This window comes from Hypanus sabinus, chromosome 3 (genome assembly GCF_030144855.1).
Source record: "Hypanus sabinus isolate sHypSab1 chromosome 3, sHypSab1.hap1, whole genome shotgun sequence".
Classification (NCBI taxonomy): domain Eukaryota; kingdom Metazoa; phylum Chordata; class Chondrichthyes; order Myliobatiformes; family Dasyatidae; genus Hypanus; species Hypanus sabinus.
The window spans coordinates 170012556-170037150 of NC_082708.1; positions in this window are offsets into that span (position 1 = coordinate 170012556).

Genomic DNA, 24595 nt, shown 5'->3' on the forward strand with positions numbered 1-24595 from the left:
TGTCATGACATTAATAGTAATAACTATAAATTAGCAAGTAACAAATGGGAGAGAATTACAGGGCCTACAAATTAATGTCGGCTACTTGAAGTAGGGAAGCAAGTCACCAAAGGAAGCTTGAAGTCCTCCTTTCCAAGTGGATATTTTAAGTGGCAGACAATAATGCGCCTTAGTAAAACCCACACTTACATTTCTTTGAATCAGAATCAGGTGTAATATCACCAGCATATGTTGTGAAATTTGAGAGCTGTGAGGTTGGTTTTGTGTTGTGTTACATGGTCACTGGCAGTGGATCTATTCCTCACCCGCGGAAGGTCTCAGCCTGAAATGTTGACTTTTTATTACACTCCACAGATGCTTTCTGATCTGTGCAGCGTTTCACGTCTGTCACTCTGGACTTCCAGCTTCTGCAGAATTTTGTCTTTTACTTACCTCTGAGTTTAAAGGTTCAGAGTAAAATTATTATCAAAGTGCATAGATGTCACTATATACTTCCCTGAGATGTGTATTCGTGCAGGCATTTATAGTATGTGCAAGGAAACATAATATAATTAATTTATTGATCATTGTAAATTGTCCTGTGATCAGGCTAGGGTTAAATAGGAGGGTTGTGGGTGGCACAGCTCATTGGCTGGAAGGGCTGTATCTCCAAAATAACAAATAAATGGAAACAGTAGTCACAGTCTCATACAAGCAATCAATGTACATAAGAAGACAAACTGCAATTACAAAAAAAAGGTAAATCATACTGAGAACATGAGTTGTGGAGTCCTTGAAAGTGAGTCCATAGGTTGCGGAATAGTTTGGTGTTAAGGTGAGTGAAGTTATCCAAGTTGATTCAGGAGCCTGATGGTTGAAGGGCAATAACTCTTCCTGACCCTGGTGGTGTGGGACCTAAGGCTCCTTTACCTCCTTCCTGATGGCAGCAGTGAGAAGAGAGCATGACCTGGATGTAGTGGGATGTCCTTGATAATGGACATCCCACTCTGCATGAACCAGCACAAAAAAAGCATCCAAGTTTCTTCTAAGCATGTAGTGATATTTACAGTATGTATGGACCCAAGTCGGGGCTGTATGCATGGGGATTATGGACCCCTCCTCTCATGCTTTACTCCCTATTGTCATTCGGTACATGACCTATGGATAGGGTGTGCAATATGGTACTTCCTCCTGAATAATAATTTGGCACGTGATCTATGCATAGGGAGTACGGATTTACCTTTGGCTCCCAATAGTAATACAGTAGTAAAGTGAGCACTCGAGTTGGGTATGATATTCTCCTGAGGTATTGTCTATTGGTGAGTCCTCAGGAGGCGGTAGAGGCTGAGCTGGAATTCCCTTAATGGAGAACCCTTAATGTGACTTTGTTTAATGTGTAGTGATTGATGTATGGGCAGCCACCAGTGGTCCCTGACAGATCAGGATCAGGGTCCAGTGGCATGGCGTGCAAGACAACTCAGATCTCTTCACTGCCATTATGATGTATTATCATCTTCCAGCAGCCCCACTGTTGAGGTCTTGGTTGGATCGGTCTTTGTCTGGAGCTTCTCCATTGACCTTACTGGAAAGGGTGACCCTACAAGGAGCTAAGCACCAGATGGCTAAACACAAGACACCATCGGTCTTGAGGTCTCAGGAACTCACAAGCCCCTCCACCATGACAAGGTATCAATCCTTTGAGAAGATCCCCAATAATCATTTCACAAATAATCTGTACATATACTCTCTCCCCAGTAATCACTTGGCGTATGTTTAAGGTGCCCTACCAAAAGCGGCCAATGTAAATTTGATTTCATAAAGTTAAACAGAATAAAAATAGGCTTTTCAGCCTATCAAGTTAATGTGAACATCACACCCTATTAAGAAGGTTATTAAGAAGGCAAACGGAATGCTAGAGGGATTGAACTCAAGAGCAGGGAGGTTATGCTGCAACTATACGGGGTACTGGTGAGGCCACACCTAGAATACTGTGTGCAGTTCTGGTCTCCGTACTTGAGGAAGGATATATTGGCTTTGGAGGCAGTGCAGAGGAGGTTCACCAGTTTGATTCCAGGGATAAAGGAGTCAACCTATGAGGAGAGATTGACTCATTTGGGACTATACTCTCTGGAATTTAGAAGAATGAATGGGGATCTTATAGAAACATACAAAATTTTGAAAGGGTTAGATAAGATAGAAGTAGGAAAGTTGGTTCCATTGGTAGATGAGACTAGAACTAGGGGACATTGCCTCAAGATTCAAGGTAGAAGATTTAGGACGGAGATGAGGAGAAACTGTTTTTCCCAGAGAGTGGTGAATCTGTGGAATTCTCTGCCCAGGGAAGCAACTGAGGCTTCTTCACTAAATATACTTAAGATACAGATAGATAGATTTTTACATAGTAGGGGAATTAAGGGTTATGGGGAAAAGGCAGGTAATGGATCTGAGTTTACAGACAGATCAGCCATGATATTATGTTAGCTCAGTAAGCTAGTCACCCCTACTGGAGCGTAGGCCACCAATAGCAGCTCAGCAGAATTCTCAGTCCTGGGCCACTCCTTCAGGTTGTCACCAGGTGTAGTCAACCTGACGTCTTCTCGTCCAAGTTCCTTCCTCTCACAGGGATGAGGTCTTTGGAGCTTCTGTAGCTCTGGGTTTTTATGAGGTGGGTTGCTAGTCCCATGCCCAACCCTCATCCTTTTCCACCCGGGCTTGGACTGTCCATGGTTGAGTTTGAGTGTTTTGTGTGTCTGCAAGTTATTGGTGGGGATGCCAACTCTCCAAGATTGGTCTTGACTTTCCAGTAAATGTGAATTAGTCTCCAAAGTATGATTTCCAGAAAGTCCAGGAGAAGAAAATTATAGTAGGATTGATTGCTCTTTTATCTAATTTTAAATAAATATTCTTTAACAATAATATATGTATGGGTGGCAAGGTGGAGATATGTCTCTACCAAAGTTAGTGTAAGATGCTCCTTCCCTCCGCCAGCCTGCAGATCACTCTGGGGCAAGGTGTAGCACCTGCTTAGCCCCCTGACCATGAAGCCATGGAAACAACTGATGGATGTTTGTATGAGCAGCTGGTACATATCAAGACCTGGATACGCGACCACTGATGCCAGGCAGACAATCTCTGAGGATTGTTCATAATGGTTGGGGTCACCCGTCTTGTAAAGACACTGCCCAGAGGAAGAGCAATGGCAAGCCACTCCAGTAGAGCAAATTACCAAGAAAAATCATGTTCATGAGACCATGATTGCCTATGTCACAGGGTATGGCACATGATGATGTGACATATAAATATGATAAATTTGAACTTTGACTATTGGAGATGGGGAGAAAACCCTGACTGATTGACAGGACATGATTATCCAATTGGACAATGAAGAATCTTTTCAGTAGCCAATCAGCAACGGAAAATGGGGCGTTACTGGATTGGCTGTGGAAGGGTCATTTTGGAAAGGGAGGTGGGGATAGGAGGTGGTATGAGTGAGTGACATAAAGTGTGGACAACAGCAGGTCAGTTGGAGAAGAGAAGCCACGTGAACAAACTTCCAGAAAAATATCGGAACAATATTGGCAACCTACTTAGTGACTGACTTGAGGGGGTAAGTGATGCACCATCAATAACTCTCGGAGACGTGAGGCGAGATATAGGCTTTTATTGGCTGGAAGAAAGAACAAGTAGCAATTGACCACCACACTGCATCCTGGAGACTGAAGCTGGGGCGGTGTCTCCAATCGCCTTTATACCAGGGTCCGTGGGAGGAGCCACAGGAGCAATCAGCGGGGGGGGGGGGGGGGGGGCGTGTCCAGACAAGTATATGTAGTTCACCACAGTGAGGTGATAGTCATTAAAGAAATTATACTAAGGAAGCAAGCAGTTGCAATGAATGCTGGCTCCACTCTCCAGAACAGTGAATTTCAGTGATCAGAGGCTCAACATTCTGCATAAATGTAGCAGATATAATGGAAAATAGGCCTAATGGCATTGACAAACTTAACATTACTAAAATTCTGGAGAAATGAAGGGAAATGAAAGCCAGGAAATCTCCCTGAAGTTGACTGATCACCTGTATCACATGATTCTAAGTGGCTGCTGTGATAGCAGATAAACTAGTAATCAGCTTCCAAAATTCCTTGGTTTCTGAAACAGACCCAGCAGATTATAAATTGGAAAAAGTAACATCTTTCTTCCTGAAAAGTGAGAGAAGAACCAATTACTCTGACAACAATGATCAACAAAATGCTGACATACAATGTTGACACTGTTATGTACCCCGTAACTGGGTCACTTACCAGCAAAGATAGAGAGGTCCGTTGAAATCTGATGGTACTATTTTTAACAGTATTTATTGATAAAAATACACAAAATAATATCAATGCAAACATACAGATAATATACGTCATCAATACTAAATTTAAAAGTGCGGGAATAATAATAATCAATAAGAAATAGCTCTATCGTTGTCTAGGGGATAATGTATTGTCCGATGGAAATATAAAAGTCACTTTTGTTCATTCAAGCTGCAGCTTTTGATTGGAGAGAGAGACGGAGGTTTAGAACTTGCCCGGTTTCCGTTTTATGATGTTGATCCTTCGAAATGGCATCGGTGGTGATCTCTTCCTTAGCTAAGTTGCCTTCCATGGTAGGGCCTCAATCCCGGGGCAACGGGAAAGGACACACGTGGGCCCTCCACTGGCTGTCGCTATTAAACGCTGTCACAGGACTTCTAGCATTTCTCCTGGTGCGTGTCAAGGGGCCGTTCCCCAGACCCTCTTTTATCCCCACTCACGGGGTCTCAGATGTCAATCAGGGTGGAATGATGCCATCCCCCAACCAGCCCGCGTTGCCGGAGGGCTTCCATGAAGCACAGTATTCAATACACAATTCCGTCTCCAAGAGACAATGACCTGTTCCGTGGCTTTGTATTGCTGAGGGCCAGGACATTCCAAATGTCTCTCTCTCATTTCCGGGGTCTCCTGACCTGACTTAATAGCGATCTTGCGATTCTCCGAAAGGAGGGGGGGACAGGCGTAACAACACAGAATACTTAGAACTTCAACATAAGGTTTGGTAGATTCTATGTACCTTTAAAAGAAAAAGGAAAATGAGGTTTTATGATTTCTGTGTGAAATTTTTGAGGATGCAGTCTGCATGATGGTTATGAGAGAACCAAAGGATATAATACATCTCTTGGGACCTGACTTCACAAGACTTAAACAAAAAAAAACTGCATATTCTGAAAATGTGAAATAACAGCAGAAAATGTTAGACGCATTAAGTTTTTAACTGACATTAAAAAATAATTAGCTTTCTATTCTATTTGCATGACTGTGCAGCAGTTTTAACTTCTGACAATCAGAACTCAAATCGAGCTCATAACCCAAGAGTTTAAAGCTATTGAAAGAATTTAATCTGCAAGTAGCAGTGATTATTTAGCAATTATATATTTTCCCAGTAAAAATCAGAGAATGAACCCTAAAATATATTCAACATTGATGGATTTTTGTACAGTTGGAAACAATTATGTTGACACATGCCAACATGTGATTAGGATTTCTTTCAGAATAACTGGATTTTTTGGAAAAAGGACTAGGGTCGTTACTGTGCTGATGACAATCTTTCAGCCCATTGCCTTGGAATACTATACAATATCTCAGTGAGCTCAGGTGTTCCTTGCATAAACAGGTTTTCAAGAGTACCTATGAATTGCAACTTTGTAGAACATCACAGCAGTGAGAATCAGCATCGTGAATACTTGTGAAGGTAGTTAACTCCCAGGTGGGAATCCTGTGATATCTTACGATGTAATTAATGGTTACCTGAAGATAGAAGGTTGCGTGGAACACTGTGTGTTTTAACTGCTGAGTTGTTTAGTGTGTGAATATATTGAATGGAGCTAATACGAACTTGAATGATGCTATTACAGACTTCCAGTAACAACACTGTTACTGAGTGAGGATACTGCACTGTTGCCAGAAAACGCCAATTTTCACATCATATGCAGCAGTGATAATAAATCTGATTCTGATGATTATAGATACTCTGCAATAAGGGAATATAAGAGTTACATATATAACATTTTAATTGTGAGACTGAGACCTGCTGGGAACAGAGGACGTCTTGGCCCATAGCATAGACTCTTTATTGCAATCCATAGACGCTGCTTGACCTGCTGAGCTCCTCCAGTATTTTGTGTGTGCTATGAAGGATGGTGGAGTTGTGGATAGTGTAGAAGGTTGTCATAAGATACATAGTCAAAATACAGGGCTGAGTTGAGAAGTGACAGATGGAGCTTAACCTGGAAAAATATGAAGTGATTCACTTCAGAAGGTTGAATTTGAATTTCAGAACACAAGATTAATAGCATTGTGGAGGATCAGAGGAATCTTGGAGTCAATATCCATAGATCCCTCAAAGTTGCTTGTGCTATGTTCTATATAACTAACATGAAAAAAAACTTGGATGAAACAGGGTTTGGGTTGAGGTGAGTGAAGACGTTGATGTATGTTGCCTGATAATGTTAACCTTGCTCCATGCAGCTACAGGAGCACCTTCAGGTGAATACCCTGCCTTCTTCATCCTCCCAGAAAGGGGTACAGCCTCGTATCCCTGACTCCTCCCCTTGCCTACTTTGTAAGCTGGTAATATCCAGACAGATGTTTGTCAGGAAGAGTTTATCCAGACACAGGGAAATCTGGGAATGATAAATTTGAGGAAAAAACTGCTTGAGATCTTTTCTTAGGACTGCTTTGGATGGAAGATCCAAGTCCTGTCCAAATACTATAAGACACTGGAGCAGAATTAAGACATTTGGCTAATTAAGTCTGCTCTTCCATTCCCTCTCACCCCTATTCCCTCTGCTTTCCCCTGTAGCTTTTGATATCCATACTACAGTATTCAGAACCTCTCAAGCTCCACTTTAAATATGCCCAATAACTTGGCCTCCACTGATTTTTCACCCTTTGGCTAAAGAAATTAATCCTCATCTCTGATCTAAAGGGATGTCCTTGTATTCTAGGGCTACTGTTTAGTATTTAGTCCTTGTATTCTAGGGATGTCCTTGTATTTAGTCCTTGTATTCTAGGGCTACTGTATTCTAGGCCCTCTGTCTCCTGACTAACTGTTGGAAACATCTTCTTCACAACTGTGGGTCTTGCATTTAATTCACATTCTTTGGCTGAGCTCTGACAGAAGTAATTGAATGCTACAAACACTGGCAGCTGACACCTCAGGCAAATTATTGTCTTCAGACAAGAGGGTCCACTGCTCTTTCTGACCAGCTTCCCATCCACAAGTTGATGAACTTCAGCTCATCAAAACTTTGCCAATTCCATTTTAACTCAGACTTAGTTTGTCACCCCTTCACTTGTTGAACTAAATTGCACCCTGGAATAAGAATGCTCTGGAAATCCTCCAGCTCTTGCAATTCAGCCCCTTGATGGGTGCCTAATATTCTTGAGTGTCAAATCTCTTGTGCATCTGATTATGTTAGAAGCATTGAAATTAACCTCTAAACCTACCCATCCTCTCTACCTCTTCTCCTATTAGACTATAAGACCATAAGGCATAGGAGCAGAAATAGGCCATTCAGCCCATCGAGTCTGCTATGCCATTCCATCATGGCTGATCCCAGATCCCACTCAACCCCATACACCTGCCTTCTTGCCATATCTTTTGATGCCCTGACTGATTGGCCTCCTGCCTTAAGTATACCCACGGACTTGGCTTCCTCCATTCTAATGAGTTTGAGTTGCCCCTCAATTCTGAAGCTGTGCCCTCTAGTTCTGGATATCCCCATCATAGGAAACATACTCTCCACATCCACCCTATCTAGTCCTTTCAGCATTGGTAGGTTTCAGTGAGATTCACCTCTGCATTCTTCTAAATTCCAGTGAGTATAGGCCCAAAGCTGCTAAACACTCCTCGTATGTTAGCCCCTTCATTCTCAGAATTATCTTGTGAACCTCCTCTGGACTCTCTCCAATGACAACACATCCTTTCTGAGATGTGGGATCCAAAACTGTTGACAATACTCCAAGTGTGGCCTGATGAGTGTCTTATAAAGACTCAGCATTACCTCCCTGCTTTTATATTCTATCCTCTTGAAATAAACGTCAACATTGCATTTGCCTTCTTTACCACAGACTCAACCTGTAAACTAACATTCTGGTAGTCTGGTACGAGGACTCCCAAGTCCCTCTGATGTTTGAACCTTCTCCGCTATTAAATAATAGTCTGCATTTTCTGGCACTGTATTTCATCTGCCGTTTTTGCCCATTCTTCCAATCTGTCTAAGTCCTGCTGCAATTGCGTTGCTTCCTCAGCACTACCTATCACTCCACCTATCTTCATAACAATTGCAAACTTTATCACTGCTTATCTAAATCATTGACAAACAATATGAAAATTAGCAGTCCAGATACCTGAGGAACCCCACTCGTCACTGGCAGCCAACCAGAAAAGGTCCCCTTTATTCCCACTTGCTGCCTCCTGCCTCTCAGCCATTCCTCTATCCATGCCAAATTCTTTGTTAAGAATTTTGAAACTTAGTATTAGGGGAACCAACACAAAAATATTGGTTCTATTGCCTGGAACTGTAGTATTACTAAAGAGTTAAACATTGCATTAGGAAAACAGGAGATTGCTGAATGTAGATCAGAGGTATGAATATCAGAGTGGCTTTATGTGGAAACAGCTTTGAACTCGAAATGGAGATGCAATCATTGAGTGCCAGCACCTGTTTACTGTTACAGTAGTGTGCGATTATGTTGTCAGGAATGTCTTGATAACAAAGGAATGCTACTTGTTTCGAGTGAGTACTACCAGGGTAGGCAGAGGGAATCTTGCTCGCAGGACATACACTCAGTGGCCACTTTATTAGGTACACCTTGCTCATTAGTGCAATGTCGAATCAACCAATCATGTGGCAGCAGCTCAATGCATAAAACCATGCCAACATGGTCAAGAGGTTCAGTTGTTGTTCAGACCAAATATCAGAATGGGGAAGAAATGTGATCTAAGTGACTTTGACTGTGGAATGATTGTTGGTGCCATTCAGGGTGGTTTGAGTAACTGAGAAACTGCTGATCTCCTGGGATTTTCATGCAAAAACAGTCTCAAGAGTATACAGAGAATGGCACAAGATACAAAAAAAAACATCCAGTTAAGTGGCCGTTCTCTGGGCAAAAGTGCCTTGTTACTGAGAGAGGTCAAAGGAGAATAGCCAAACTGGTTCAAGCTGACAGAAATGTGACAGTAACTCAAATAACAATGAGCTACAACAGTGATGTGTGGAAGAGCATCTCAAAATGCACAGCATGTCGAACCTTGAGGTGGATGGGCTCGTCAGCAGAAGACCACAAACATACACTCAGTGGCCTTTTTATTAGGCACAGGAGGTACCTAATAAAGTAGTTACTGAGTGTAAATCATCTACAATTGTATGTGTGTTTAGACCACTGTTCCTCACATAAATCAGAGCAAAACCTAAGCATTACTCAGTTAACATCAGTTGGGTGCTTGTGTACTGTCCTTCAGAATAGTTCCATATATAACCCTGACAGATTTGCTGGTGAAGTGTTGCCTCACCTGAAAAGACAGGGGTCCTGAATGGAAATGAGGGAGGAGATGAATGGGCAGGTTGCAGGGATAAGTGAGGGAGGAGATGAATGGGCAGGTTGCAGGGATATGTGCCAGGAGGGAGATCATTGGGAGGTGAGAATGGAGGAGGGAATCATGGAGACAGCAATCCCTGCGGAAAGCAGAGAGTTGGGATGAGGAAAAGATGTGTTTGGTGGTAGAATCTCTAAGAAAACAGCTTTACATCAGCCTCAGTGATGGGGAAAATGAACAATAATTACAACATGGAGGGGCCATTCGGCTCATTTAGACTGCATTAGTTCTATAAAAAGGCAATCCAGCTAGTCACACTCTCTCAACCTCCCTAGCTCTGCAAGTTATTTTCTTTCAGATACTTGTCCACCTGCCTTCTGTCCGGTTGAATTTGCTTCCTCTACCATTGCTGTCAAGGTCTTCCAGACTCAAACCATAAAAAATAAATTCTTATATAATTTTTGGTTCTTTTGTCAATCACTTGATTCCATATCCCTTTGTTGACCTCTCTGCCAATGGGAATAGTTTCTCTTTATCCATTATTAATATACTGTTAGAAATTTAAATATCTGTATTTGAACTCCTCAGAAGCTTTTCTGTTCTAAAGGGCACATTTCCTGTTTAAGCAGTCTATCCACATAACTAAATTTGCTTATCCTCAGAGTTATTTTAATAAAATCTTCTGGATAATTTCTAAAGCCTTTGTATATTTTCTAATGTGTGTGAATCAGAATCAGGTTTGTTAACACTGACATATAACATTGAACAGTAAAGCACAGTATGGGCCATTCAGTTCACGATGTGCTGATCCACATGATCAGCGGAACCTTTCTCTCTTAGATGGCTGATAGCCACCCAGATTTATTACACCCACACACCTGGCCAAGAGTCTTTTAAAACTCCTCATGGTATCAGCTTCTACCACCCCGACAATTCGTTTCAGGCACTCATCACTTTTGGTAGAGAAAACCCGCCTCTGATATCAACCCCCCTCCCCAATCTTCCTTCATTTGCATTAGATGGATGTTGCCTGGTATTTGCCATTGCAAATATGTTGTGAAATTTGTGGTTTATGGTAGTAGTACAGTGTAAAATATAGAACTCAACTTAAGTTACAATTAGTCAATCATTATTGCAAATGAGGAATAAATAAGGCATTTTCATGAGTTCATGAACTGCTTAGGAAGCAGTTCCTAAAGTGTTGAGTGTACATCTCCTGACTCCTGTACCTCCTTCCTGAAGGTAGTAATGAGAAGAGGGCATATCCACCTTCTTGAGGCACTAATGTTTGAAGATACCCTTGATGGTGGGGTGGGTGGTGCCTGTGATGGAGCTGGTTGAATTTATAACCCTTCGCAGACTCTTTCAATCCTTTGCATTGGAGTCTCTTGACCAAGTCAAGGTGATGCTACCAAGTAAGAATTTTTTCCATTGAACATCTATGGAAATTTGCAAGAGTCTTTGGTGACATTGAAAATCTCTTCAAACTCCTAATATATTATAGCTGCTGGTGTGCCTCCTTCGTGATTGCATCAGTATGTTGGGCCCAGGATAGATTCTCTGAGACGTTAGCAGCCAGGAACTTGAAGCTGCTCACCTTTTCTACTACTGACCACTCAATGAGGACTGGAGCATATTCTTCTGACTTCCTCTTCCTGAAGTCCACAATCAATTCTTTGGTCTTACTGACTTTGAGTATGAGGCTGTTATGATGCCACTCAACCAGCTGATCTATCTTGATCCTGTATGCCTCCTTTCGGCTTCTGAGGTTCCATGAACAACAGTTTTGTGTCATCAGCAAGTTTACGGTGGCCTTTGAGCTGTGCTCAGCCACACACCTATGGGTGTAGAGAAAGTAGAGCAGTGGGCTAAGCACGCATCCTTGAGCTGCCCCTGTGTGAGTGTGATGTTATAACCAATCTACAAAGACTGTGATTTCCCAATGAAGAAGTCAAGGATCCAGTTGCAGAAGGTGCCCCAGGTTTTGTTGATTAGCTCTGAGGCGATAGTGTTGGATGTTGTAGGATACTGAGCTGTAATCGATAAACAGCGGCCAGACATGGGTATCGCTGTTGTTTGGGTGCTCCAAAGCCAAGTGAAGAGCCAGTGAGATGGTGTCCAGCAAAGACTGCTGCAGTAGTAAGTCAATTGAACCAGGTCCAGGTCCTTGCTCAGACAGGAGCTGATTCTAGCTTTGGTCATCCTCTCAAAGTCCAAAGTGAACACAGTACTGTTGTTATGGCTGACAAGTATTTGGCAAAGACACACAGTTACTTTCTTGCTCTTCTGCTCTTTGCTTCTGTCAATAAAAATCAACTGGATGAACACTGTATCAATCAGGAGGCTGAGGGTTGACTGACAGGTGATACAGGGAGGTCGTTCCACCCAAGGTGCAGGCACAGGTAACTGGGTGACCATCAGGAGGGAGAAAGGCGATAGGCAGTCAGCGCAGAGTACCCCTGACACAGTTCCCCTCAATAACAGGTATATCCTCTTTGAATACTGTTGGTGGGGGTTGACCTAGCAGAGGAAAGCCCCAGTGGTCAGGTGTCTGGCGCTGAGTCTGGCTTTGTGGCTTAGAAGGTGGGGGGGGGGGGTGGAAGATAAGGGATTCATTGAACCATGGAACCATGGAATATTACAGCACAGAAACAGGCCTTTCGGCCCTTCTTATCTGTGCCAAACCATTTTTCTGCCTAGTCCCACTGACCTGCACCTGGACCATATCCGTCCATGCACCTCTCATCCATGTACCTGTCCAAGTTTTTCTTAAATGTTAAAAGTGGTTAGGGGAACAGACAGGATATTCTGTGGACGAGAAATGAGATTCCTGGATGGTATGTTGCCTCCTAGGTATCAGAGTCAGGGACATCTTGGATCTAGTTCACAATATTCTGAAGTGAGGGGAGGGCAACCAGAGGTCATGGCTCACCTCTGTACCAATGACGTGAGTAGGAAGGGTGATGAACACACAGCCTTGGTGAGGGGGCATCTGTGCTCAGCATAATGAACCTTGAGATATTGCTGCCAACTTGAATTGACCAGAGTCTTTCCCTCAAGAAGTCCAAGATCCAGTTACAGAGAGGGGTGTTGAGTCCCAGTGAGGACAGTTTACCCTCCAGCCTCTGAGGGAGGATCGTGTTAAATACATGATAAACAACAACCTGGCATAAGAAGCATCATTTTCTAGGTGGGATGGGACTGAGCAGAGGGCCGAAGCTATGGCATTATCAGGCACCAGTTTGAGTGGTAGATGAACTGTAACAAATCCAATGTAGCTGGAAGGTGGGATTGTATACAATCGATTAGCAGCTGCACAAAGGACTTCTTGATTTGTTGAGGTCAGTGTCACTGGGCAGTAATCATTTGGGTCAGTTACCGTCACTCTCTTGGGCACTACAATGATACCTTGAATCCTGCAGGGCCAGTGCACTGTTGCGAAGAGATATGAAAGATATCTGTTAGGACCTCTGTTAGCTGGACTACACAACTCCTCAGCACCTGGTCAGATACTGCATTTGTCCGGCGCTGCAGCCTTATGTGGGTTTATCCTGGCTCCGATCCTCCTCACCTTGTCTGTGGTCACATGGGGTTCCCGTTCCTCAGGGGAGAGCAGGCTATCCTCGATGTCACATCATTTATTGCATCAAATCGTGCATGGGAGGCATTCAGCTAATCAGGACAGGAGACGATGCTGTTGTTAATGCTCCCAGTGCACTCGCAATCTGTTATGGTTTGTGTACCTTGCCACATGGGTGACGTGAGACACCAGGGACACCTGGTGTTTCAATTCAGGTTCATTGTAGGAAACGTGGGTGAGCTCAGGGCATGTGTTACCATGTGGAATTAGGACATTGTAGCCATTGGTGAGAATTGGTTGCAGGAGGGGCAAGACTGGCAGCCAAGTGTTCCAGGGTTTTATTGTTTTCAATGTGATAGAGTGGGAGGAATTAAGGGGAGGGGTAACATTACTAGTCAGGGAAAATGTCATGGCAGTGCTCTGATAGGACAGACTGGAGAGCTTGTTTACTGAGGTTATATCGGTGGAACTGAGGGAAAAGAAAGGGACAACCATGTTAGTGGGATTATGTTATAGGTCACCCAGCTGTCACAACCACAGGCCCTACTGTGGAGCCTGGGTACTTGGGGAATAGAAACAGAGGTGAGACTGCCCAACAGTCAGGTCCAGCCACAGGTGGGGGACCTCCCAATCTGCTGCTTGTCTCTGCCACTGTGCACCCCAGAGTGTTAAAGTGGGATCACGCTTCCCATCTGGTTAGTCATCTAGGGATTCAGTGGACCTTGGAATTTATATAAAGATGAACTTGGTGTCTGTGTCTATGATTTTTGTCTCTGGTCCCACTTGTGCCCAGAACAAAACATCAAATCTGCACCCTGCTGGTCTGCTGTGCCTGCTGCTGGTGCCTCATCACTCCGGGTCCCACCTCTGGGTCGGTTTCACTTCTTCAGGGCCATAAAAATCCGGAATTCTGAAGGCATGCTAGTCTTCTAGGCCGCAACCTTGGGGTATCAAAAATGGCTGGCTGTGAGGCCCTGAGAGCGGATCCCATTCCTGCAGAGAACCGAAATCAGAGTGCAACTTCAAAAGAGCCTGGAAAAGGAGAAAAAAAGATATCAAAGATTAAAATAGAGCTGTTTCCGAAGATGCAAGTAAAGGAGTCGCCGTTTAGTGCCATCATGACTTAGCTCCAATTCTCTGAGTCATAGCCTCAAGTTGTCCTCCACTGGCATGCCCCCCTTTGAATGCCAGAACGGATTCCAGCCGCCGCTCTTCCCTGACCAAGTGATTGGCGTGGGACTACCTGCTGCTGAACAGTTCAACACTGCAAGTGCCTGTGGAGACAGGCTAGGACTTCTCCGCTGCATGCTCAGAGATAAAATGCCTGGCAGTCTGATTGGCCTCGCCAACAAGCCAGGCGAGGAAGTCTCGTTGGTATTGAGGGATCTTCCTTTAAAAGTCAAGAGCTGCAAGTTGGCCCCATGCTATGTGGCACCGTTCATAGTGGAGAAAGCTATCAACAAAGTCTCGTATAGATTGCACCTACCATCATCGATGAAGATCCACCCAGTGTTCCATGTTTCCCATCTCAAGCCAGTGTCTTCTCACCCCCTCCTCTCTGTTTGGTGGATGGGTCCCAGAAGAGATCTCCTGTCACCTTGTCGGGTGCAGGGCACAGTTTTCTGGATTGAGAGGGGTATGGCCCAGAGGTATGGGTTCTGGCCAATGACATCCTGGACAAGTCTCTCATCCTGGACTTCCAGCAGGCACAGGTCTCTGGCGCCTCGAGAAGAAGGTCGTGTCACCATCACACACTCTGCTGCGGAGTCTGGGAGTCTTCACAGCTGGGCTGATGAAAGGGGTCAGCAATCATGCTCGTGAGTTTGCATGTTCTAGCCAATTAGTGTTTCATTGTGGTGGTATCTAACTCCCTTCCTCTCATTTCAGTTCAGTTGAGTCTTGATCAAAGTATGGTAATGTCAATGCTCCCTCCTTGTTCTGGGCAAGAAGACTACAGTTTAGACTGATGCTGTAAAGGAGTGATGTTCATTGAGTATTTAGATACTACTCCTGAGCCACAATTTTGCCGTTAGCTTTCAGTTTGAGAGTTATAGCTAACAGCCCTGTTTGCCTAATGGCTCTTTTAGGTTTTGCTCTGCACTGTACTTATTAAATTTAAAGTGAACTCTTTGGTGTCTCTCCCTCTGCACTTGGCCCGTAACCATACATCCCTTGTCAGGGTTGCATCCAGTATCAAGTAGTTTCATCATATAAAATCCACTGCTATATATCCCTGTAGTATCAGAGATCCTTGTAAGGATCTTTTTAAAGCACCAAGGAAATATCTTTTGTTGGGCTTAATAAACAAGGTGACATTGTTCTGTAATGCTAAGGAATTTTGGCCTAAGTAAGACATTTGTGAAGGTTTGCCTGGCCAGTGCAGAAGGCAGATGGTATATATTTCTATAGGTGAGTTCAAAGTCCTTCAATGGCACAAATGATACAGCATCATAGAGTGTACATGGCACAGTATGCATTGTATACTGAGCTGTATAGACCAGATCTATCCTGAATGGGGGTGGAAAGATGTGCAAGGGAAAGGTTGAACTATCCAAGGTTTCACCCTTCCAAGTGCCAACCCCTGTCCCTTACTGATGGACAGATGAAGTCGTCCACTGCCCCCTAATGGTGGACAGATGAAGCCTAGTTCAATTACACTGTTTCTAACACTCATCACTCACGAGTGGAAGGAATCCATTTCGAAGAAAGACCGCAAACCCATGTCCCAACATGAGTTGATGCTTGTAATGAAGGAGTTCTCTGAACAAAGCCTTTAAATCTCTAAAAGAAAGGTTCCTGTCAGGTTGATGGAGACACAGGAACACTGTAAGCAACAAAACCAGGAATGTAAACACAAGGTACCGCCTACCAATGCTTTGAGGAAAGCTCCTCACCAAACAGTAGGGTCAGAATGTGGAACTCACAGTCACTGGGATGAGCAGCACTGAGGCACTGAGGGAGAAGATCAACCCATCAAGGAGAAGAGGCAGGAGGGTCATGTGAACAAAAGGGGCTGGAATGAACTAAGTGGGTTATTGGAAAAAGTCTGGCTGTTGTCTAGACATCTCCCTTTGAGAGCAGAGTCACCAATTCACTCCATTCTATGTTGGACCATTCAAAGTGGAGAAGGCTATGAACAGAGTCTCCTATAGACAGCACCACCACCCAGTGTTCCATTTTTACTGGCTCAAACCAGTGACTAGCGCCCGCCTTGCTCCAGTCACCCTTCCCACTCCTCCTGCCTGCTTGGTGGATCGGTCTCTTGTCTATTCTGTGTGGCACATCCCGTTATCCTGCCATGTGTGGTGCAGGGTCCAGTACCTTGTGGATAGGGAGGGCTATGGCCCAGAGGAACGTTTTTGAGTTCCTGATTTCTGGCTCGTGACATCTTGGACAAGTCTCCAATCGGGACTTCCAGTGGGCACAAGTAACTAGAACCTCAGGACCTGTGCCTAATGGGTTAGGGTCCTGTCACACCCATGGACTTTGCTGTAGAGTCAGGGCACCCTCCCAGGCAGGCAGCTGAAAGGCTTCAGTAATCACGCTCATGAGAATCCATATCCCAGCCATTTAGGGTTTATTTATGGTTGTATTTAACTCCCTTCTAAGATTTAGTTGAGAGTTTTTGTTTTGGCCCTGTTGATTGAGCTTTTATTATTTTCCTTTGGTTCTGCACAGTTCTTATTAAAGCTCAGTGAACTGTTCATCCTGCTGCCATGTCTCTCCCTCTGCACTTGAGCCATCACTAGACAGCGTGTTACCAACGGTCCATGGGGTTCAGAGGATAAATTTTGTATCAAGATTGCAGAATATCACAAGAAACATAAGGTTGTGATTGCAGGTGATTTTAACTTTCCATGTATCCAATGGGACTCCCATACTGTCAAAGGGCTAGATGGAATAGAGTTTGTCAAATGTGTTCAGGAAAGTTTCCTTAATCAGTACATAGATGTCCCAGCTAAAGAGAGAGACATACTAAATCTCCTATTGGGGAGTGAGTCAGGACAAGTGGCAGATGTTAGTGTAGGGGATCACTTTGTATTTACTGATCATAATGCCATAATTTCAAGGTAATTATGGAGAAGCATAACTCTGGTCCTTGGGTTGAGATTCTAAATTGAAGAAAGGCCAATTTTGATGGTACTTAAAAGGATCTGGTAAGTGTGGATTGGGATTGATAAATTGGAGGCCTTCAGAAGTGACATTTTGAGATTAGAGTTTGTATGTTCTTGTCAGAATAAAGGGCAAGGATAACAGTTTTAGAGAGCCATAGTTTTTGAGAGATTTTGAGGCCCTAGTTAAGGAAAAGAAGGAGGTGCATAGCAGGTATAGGCAGGAAGGAGCAAATGAGGTACTTGATGAATATACAAAATGCAAGAGAACAGTTAAGAAGGAAATCAGGAGGGTTAAAAGAAGGCATGAGTTATTAACTTCAAACTTTCTGCATAATCACTCAAAGAGTTGAACTGCATGTGCATGTAATGAGAGCTGTATAACTCACCTCCTTCTGCCTTAGGCCACGAACTTATCAATCACCCATGCTTTGGATACTTTCTGGAGTTCCAACATCTGCATGCTCCACGACTGCTGGACTAAGTGTGTAAGTGTAGGAGGGGACTATGTTGAAAAATAAATGTGCTAGGTTTTCCAAAATTGACTCCTTCTACCTCAGGCCATGAACTTATCAATCAGCCCTCATACGGTATTAGTCAGATTCAGATTCAGTTTATTGTCATTTGGAAACCACAAATGCAATGCAGTTAAAAAATGAGACAATGTTCCTCCAGAATGATAACACAAAAGCATGTGACAAAACAGACTACACCAGAAAATCCACATAACATTTGGCAATCCCCAATCCAGAGTCCGGAGAGGCTGCTGCGTATTAATATCGCGCTACTGTCTTAGCACGTTCCCCGGAAAGGAGCTCCAAATCCACCAGACAAACAAGACCAAAAACTAAAGCTACAAGACCTGCACAAAACCACATAGTTACAACATATAGTTACAACAGTGCAAACAATAGCATAATTGATAAAAAAAAAACAGACCATGGGCACAATAAAAATAGTCCAAAGATGTAAAAGGACTATAAGTTCAAAAGAAATCACCACACAGTTTCCACCAATCCCCAGGGTCCCGACAGACTCGTCATCCCATGCCGGCAGCAGAAGGGAATACCCCCGCTATGGATAGGCAGGGATAGGGACATTCAGATTAGCTTTGTGTGTGATAAGTTGTTTCTACCCAGTCTTATAGAGTTTTTTGAGGTGGTCACCAGGAACGTTGATGAATGCAAGGCAGTGAATTTTGTCTGCATGGACTCTAGCAAGGTTCCTGCATTGGAGACTGGTCAAGAAGTTTTAGTTGCTTGGCATTCTAGATGAGGTAGTAAATTAAATTAGACATTGGCTTTGTGGAAGAAGCTAGAGGGTGGTAGTGGAGGGTTGCCTCTCTGACTGGAGGCCTTTTTCTAGTGGTGTGGCTCAGGAATTGCTGCTGGGACCATTTTTGTCTGTTACCTACATCAACAATCTTGATGACAATGTGGTGAGCTGGATCAGTAACTTTGCAGGTAACAACAAGATAGGGGGTATAGTGGACAGCAAAGAATACTGTCAAAGCTTGCAGCAGGGTCTAGACAAGCTGGAAAATGGCAGATGCAATTTAATGCAGGCAAGTGTGAGGTGTTTCACTTTGGGAGGACAAACAAGGGTAGGACTTGTACAGTTAGCATACATACCAAGGTGTGCAGGAGATCTGAGGGATCTGGGAAAACAGATACATAATTCCTTGAAAATGGTGTCACATGTAGATAGGGTCATAAAGAAAGCATTTGGCACATTGTTCTTCATAAATCAAAGTATTGAATACAGGAGTTGGGATGTTACATTGAAATTGTACAAGATGTTGATGAGGCCTAATTTCAGGAGCTTTGATCTCTACCTATAGAGTTGTGTTTAAATGACATTGATAGACTAGAAGGTATTGGGAGCTTTTCTTGGAAGTGAACATAGAGTTGCTGAGGTGATTAAAGTGGTTCATTTAAATAATATTGAAGCTCAATCAATTAATATTGAGATGTCAATAAGATTTAAAGAGTGCAGAGAAAATTTATAAGGATGTTGCCGGGAATTGAGGACCTGGGTTATAGGGAAAGGTTGCATAGGTTAGGAATTTATTCCCTGGAGCATTGGAAGTTGAGGGGAGATTTGATAAATGCATACAAAATTATGAGGGGTATAGATAGGATAAGTATAAGCAGGCTTTTTCCAGTGAGGTTGGATGAGACTAGGACTAGAAGTTAAAGGTGAAAAGTGAAATGTTTAAGGGGAATATGAGGGGGAACAGCTTCACTCAGGGGGTTGTGAGAGTGAGGAATGAGCTTCCAGTGCAAGTGGTGGGCGTGGGTTTCATTTCAACTTTAAGAGAAATTTGGATTGGTGGGAGGGTTATGGAGGTCGATGATCTGGGTGCAGGTAGATGGGATTTGAAAAATTAACGGTTCAACATGGACTAGATGGGCTGAAGAGGCTTTTTCTGTGCTGTAGTGTTCTCCTGCTCTATGACTCTAATAGTTGTGACCAGTAACACTGGTTGGAACTATGGTGTTAGTTAATTCCATTTTTACTTTTGAAGGGAAAATTTACAGAGCTGAAATTTAAGGGTTGAACATTAACACAGAAAAGAAAAATATTCTAAGATTCAATTAACATTTGAAATAAATTATTGCTAAAATTGCAATGTAAGTTAATATATGGAACTGGACTGTGCAAGTAATCTACTAAATAGAGCACAGGTATGTTGCGAAGAGTAGCACAACTAATACCCAACTTTCAGAATCCATATCCATTTATTCTTGTACACAGAATACAGAATGAGCTTGACATTTTATTAACTTCACAGTTTGCTTGAGACACTCGACTTGGCAGCCCTCATTAATGCAGGGTGATTTATCTGAAGGTCTCTTCTGAGCAATGCTCAGCAAATTTTCAGTGTTGAACTCTTTATTCTACTGCATCAGGGATGTTCATGATGCAATTAAGCCAGTTTGACCTCAGTTCATTAAAAGCATGCTAGTTTGAGGTGGAGACTGCAATAAGTAAATAGCTTGGTATGGAAATACAGATATATAATTAGAGAGGCAGAGGCTCAGGCTAAATGCACTGTAGATGTGTGGATTTTTAATTTAGAGTCACGGTACCAGACCCAGGCCTGATGGGATGCATCTTCCTGTTATGTCTGTGCCAGTTTGGATATCGAAGTTATGTGCTCAGGCTTGTGTCAAGATGTCTGAGGATATCTTAATTTATACTCCAAATGATTGTTCCCATTTTTCAGTACGTAACTTATTCCATAGGGGAGATTATATTAGTCACTATGCAGTGAGGAAAAGGTACAGAGACCCACTGCATCAAGTCTGCCGCCCCAGGGTTCAGCTATTAGTCTCCTGAACCAACTTCACTCCCCTCAACGTTGAACTGATTTTGCATCCACTTTCACTCTCACTTTCAGGGACTCCACAACTCATGTTCTCAGTATTATTCATTTATTTGTTTATTATTATTATTTATTAGATTTGTATTTGCACAGTTTGTCTTCTTAAACACATTGATTGTCAGTCTTTGTGTGTATTTTCTAAAAATTCTGTTCTATTTCTTTGTTCTACTGTGGATGGCTGGAAGTAAATGAATATCAGAGTGTTATATAGTGACATACATGCACTTTGATAATAAATTTACATTGAAATAAATGTTACTTTGAAGATATTTACTTTGCTGTCCTTTGGTTTCTTGAGTTGCCCAGTGCTTGGTACTGAGTGCAAGCTAGGAGTGGTTGTGAGTCAGAAGGAGGCTTTTTTGAATCACCACCTCATCTTTCTTTTCACCTGGTGAATCAGTAAATTGGCTACATGCCATAGATACAGTGAAAAAAATTGTCTTGCGTACTGTTAATGGAGATCAATTTATTACAGAAATACATTGAGGTAGTTCAAGGGAAAACAATAACTGAATGTAAAATATCATGTTACAGTGAAAGCCAACGCAGGTAGAGAATACCATGCAAGGTCATGAGGTAGATCGAGGTCAAGAGTCCATCTTATCATGCTTGGGGACTGTTGAGTCGTCCTATAATGTCATATAGAAGTTGTTGGTGAGCCTATTGGTAGGTGTTTTAAGACTTTTGTAGCTTCTTCCTGATGGTAGTGGGGTTGTGGGGGACAACTGAGAGTCTGGGGCAGGAGGGGTCTTTGCTGATGCTGACTGCTTTACTGAAGTAGTGAGAAGTTTTGGCAGAGTCCAGGGAGGGGAGGCTAGTTCCTGTAATGTGCTGAGCTGTGTCCACAACTCTCTGCAGTTTCCTGTAGTCCCGGGCAGAAGGGTTGCCACACCGAGCCATAGTGCATCTGGAGAGGATGGTTTCTATGGAGCATCTGTAATAGTTGGTAAGATCAACAGAGACAGCTAATTTCTCCAACCTCCTGCAGAAGCAGGGGTGCTGCTGAGTTTTCTTGAACCTGGTGTATATGCGGTTGGACCAGATCAGGCTGTTGATGATGTTTATTTCAAGCTTTCCACCATCTCATCCACAGCACTACTGATGTAAACAGGACTAGGTGCACCACCCCACTGCCTGAAGCCAATGACCAACTCCTTTGTTTTGGTGACATTAAGGGAAATGTTGTTCTCATGATACCATGTCACCAAGATCTCCTTCTCCTTCCTGTGCTCGAACTTATTGCTATTTGAGGTTCAGCCCTCCATGGTGGTGTCATCTGCAAACTTGTAGATGGAGCTGGATTACAATCTGGCCACATAGTCACGAATGCACAGGAAGTAGAGTAGGAAGCTGAGGACACAGCCTCTTGGGGCACCAGAATTGAGAATGGTTGAGGCGAAGATGTTGCTGCCTATCTTTACTGATTATGGTCTGTCAGACAGGAAAGCAAGAATCTAGTTATAAAGTGAGATGTTGGGTCCCAGGTCCCAGACTTAGAGATGATTTTGCTTAGAATGATCTACCAATGAGACATATAAAATGAGCAGAGTGTGTTTAATTTTGGGAGGATTGGACCCTCCTTAGTTAATCTTTGAATCTCCAATGTCAATATCAGCTGGAGGACTTTGAGTGGATAAATCACTTTCAAGAGACTTAGGACTGAGGTGAAGAGAAATGTCTTTGCTCAGTGGATGGGAACTGGTGGTCATAGGCTGCAGGATGACATGGATGTTTTAATGAAATAGGCTAAGCCAGGATAGAATTGTGGAGAAACACACACTAAATGCTGGAGGAACTCAGACGGCCAGGCAGCATCTATAGGAAAGAGTACAGTTGTCATTTTGGGTCGAGACCCTTCAGCAGGACTGGCAAAACCTGAAACATCGACATACTCTTTTCCATAGATGCTGTCCGGCCTGCTGAGTTCTTTCAGCATTTTGTGTGTGGTTGCTCGGATTTCCAGCGTCTGCAGACTTTCTCTTTGTTTGTGAATGGAATTGTGGAACACACTTGATGGGCTGAATGGCCTATTTCTGCTCCTATGTCTTCTGGTCTTATGGAATTATTCATCTTAGGAAACAGTTCTTTCATTTATTCATCTTACCAGATATTTTTATCGGTCCCCATTTATTATATATGTCAGGATGTCTTAAATTCTGAGTGTGGGAAACCTAATGTGTTGGACTTTTATTTGAACTGTTCTTTATGCTGTGATTCCCACTGCACTTCACTTTCTGTTGGTGAAGTGTATCACTGTTCAATTTAGGTCAGGTTGTCTAAAATGGGAGCATTTGGTTTTCGATAATGAAGCATAACGGGGAACCTTTTGTTCAAATTTCCTGTGGCATACTTCATATTGGCCCTTGCATTGTCAAGACTCTGTCTCTTCCTCAGAAAAACTGAGTGGATTTGTTTCCACTGGTCCCAGCAGGCTCGCACCTTTCCATTTATAGGTGAGCCTTGATACTTGACTGACAGTAATTTGATTGCAGTTGCTATCAGAGCTGAACAAATGGCAGGAACTCTGACACAGATCTTCCATAAATCCATGAGTTCAGGAGAGGGACCTATAAATAGTAGAAAGCAGACACACCTTTTATTTTTCATATAGATAGTAAATGTCTCCCAGACCAGTCCCAGACTGCAGACCGGTGACTTTGGTGCTCCTTGTGTGTAAAGGTATGGAATAATGAGTAGTCTGTGTAGAAATGAAATAAGAAAAAGACAAGAAGCAGAAGTCTTTCCAATCTTTATTTTATTTAGAGATATAGCACAAAACAGGCCCTTTCTGTCCAACAAGCAGGGGCCACCCTATTGCACCCATGTGACTAATTAACCTACTAACCTGTGGGAGGAAATCCACGCGGTCACAGGGAGAACATACAAACTCCTTACAGACAGTGGCGGGAATGGAACCTGGTTCGCTGGCACTGTAATAGCGCAATGCTATCCGCTGTGCTACCATGCCTCCCAATCTTATTGGATTTCACTGTGAGGAGCAGAAGGTTCAGGATGGGTAAGGGAGTGCTGATGTGGGAGTACCTAGTCAGTAGTAGGACCTTTCATTCCCTTTTGAAAGAAGGGGACAAAAGGCAAAGGTACAGGGAGTTAAAGAAAATCTACAAATAGCTTGACCCATTATTACTCTGGTTTGATGTTACCAGGGTATGATTGGGCTTGGCAGGATGAGAAGAGAAATCCCATAGGGATCAACTTTGCTAATGTCTTCATTAATAGTCTGGAGTCACGGGTCACGAGTGGATCAGCTTGGAGATAATACAAAGCTAATGAAGGCAGCTGACTGCAAAGCTGAATGGGATAAGCGACAGCAGGATTTGCAAACGTATTTGGAAATTGAGCGGACAGGAGTCAGATGAAATTCATCATAGAGCATTGCATTGCGCTACACATGGAGACCAAGGACTAAGATGGAAAGAAAATAATATGCAGGGAAATTGGAACGTATCAGAGGGCCTGACTGACAATAAACTGAAGACAGGAGAGATTCTGCAGATACTGGAAATCTTGAGCAGCGCATGCAAATGCTACAGGAACTCAGCGGGTTGGGCAGCATCAATGGAGGGGAGTAAGCAGTCGATGTTTTATTGCCAAGACCTTTCATTAGGATGGACAAAGGGTCTTGACTCGAAGCGTTGACAATAACTCGGAAATTCTGCCGACAATACTGAATGGTAGCTACGAAAGCAAACGAATTGTTGTGATATATGAAATAATTAGCACGTGCCAAAATATTGCTACTTTTTAAATCATTGGTGTGCCTGCACTTGGAATTTTATTTGTAGCATCATTGCCACAAGAAAATAAATGATTGGAAATTCAGAAACTGTGAATTAAAGTGACTGAGGCAATGTAGGACCTGATTATAATCAGTTATGGTCAATAAACTCAACTAAAGAC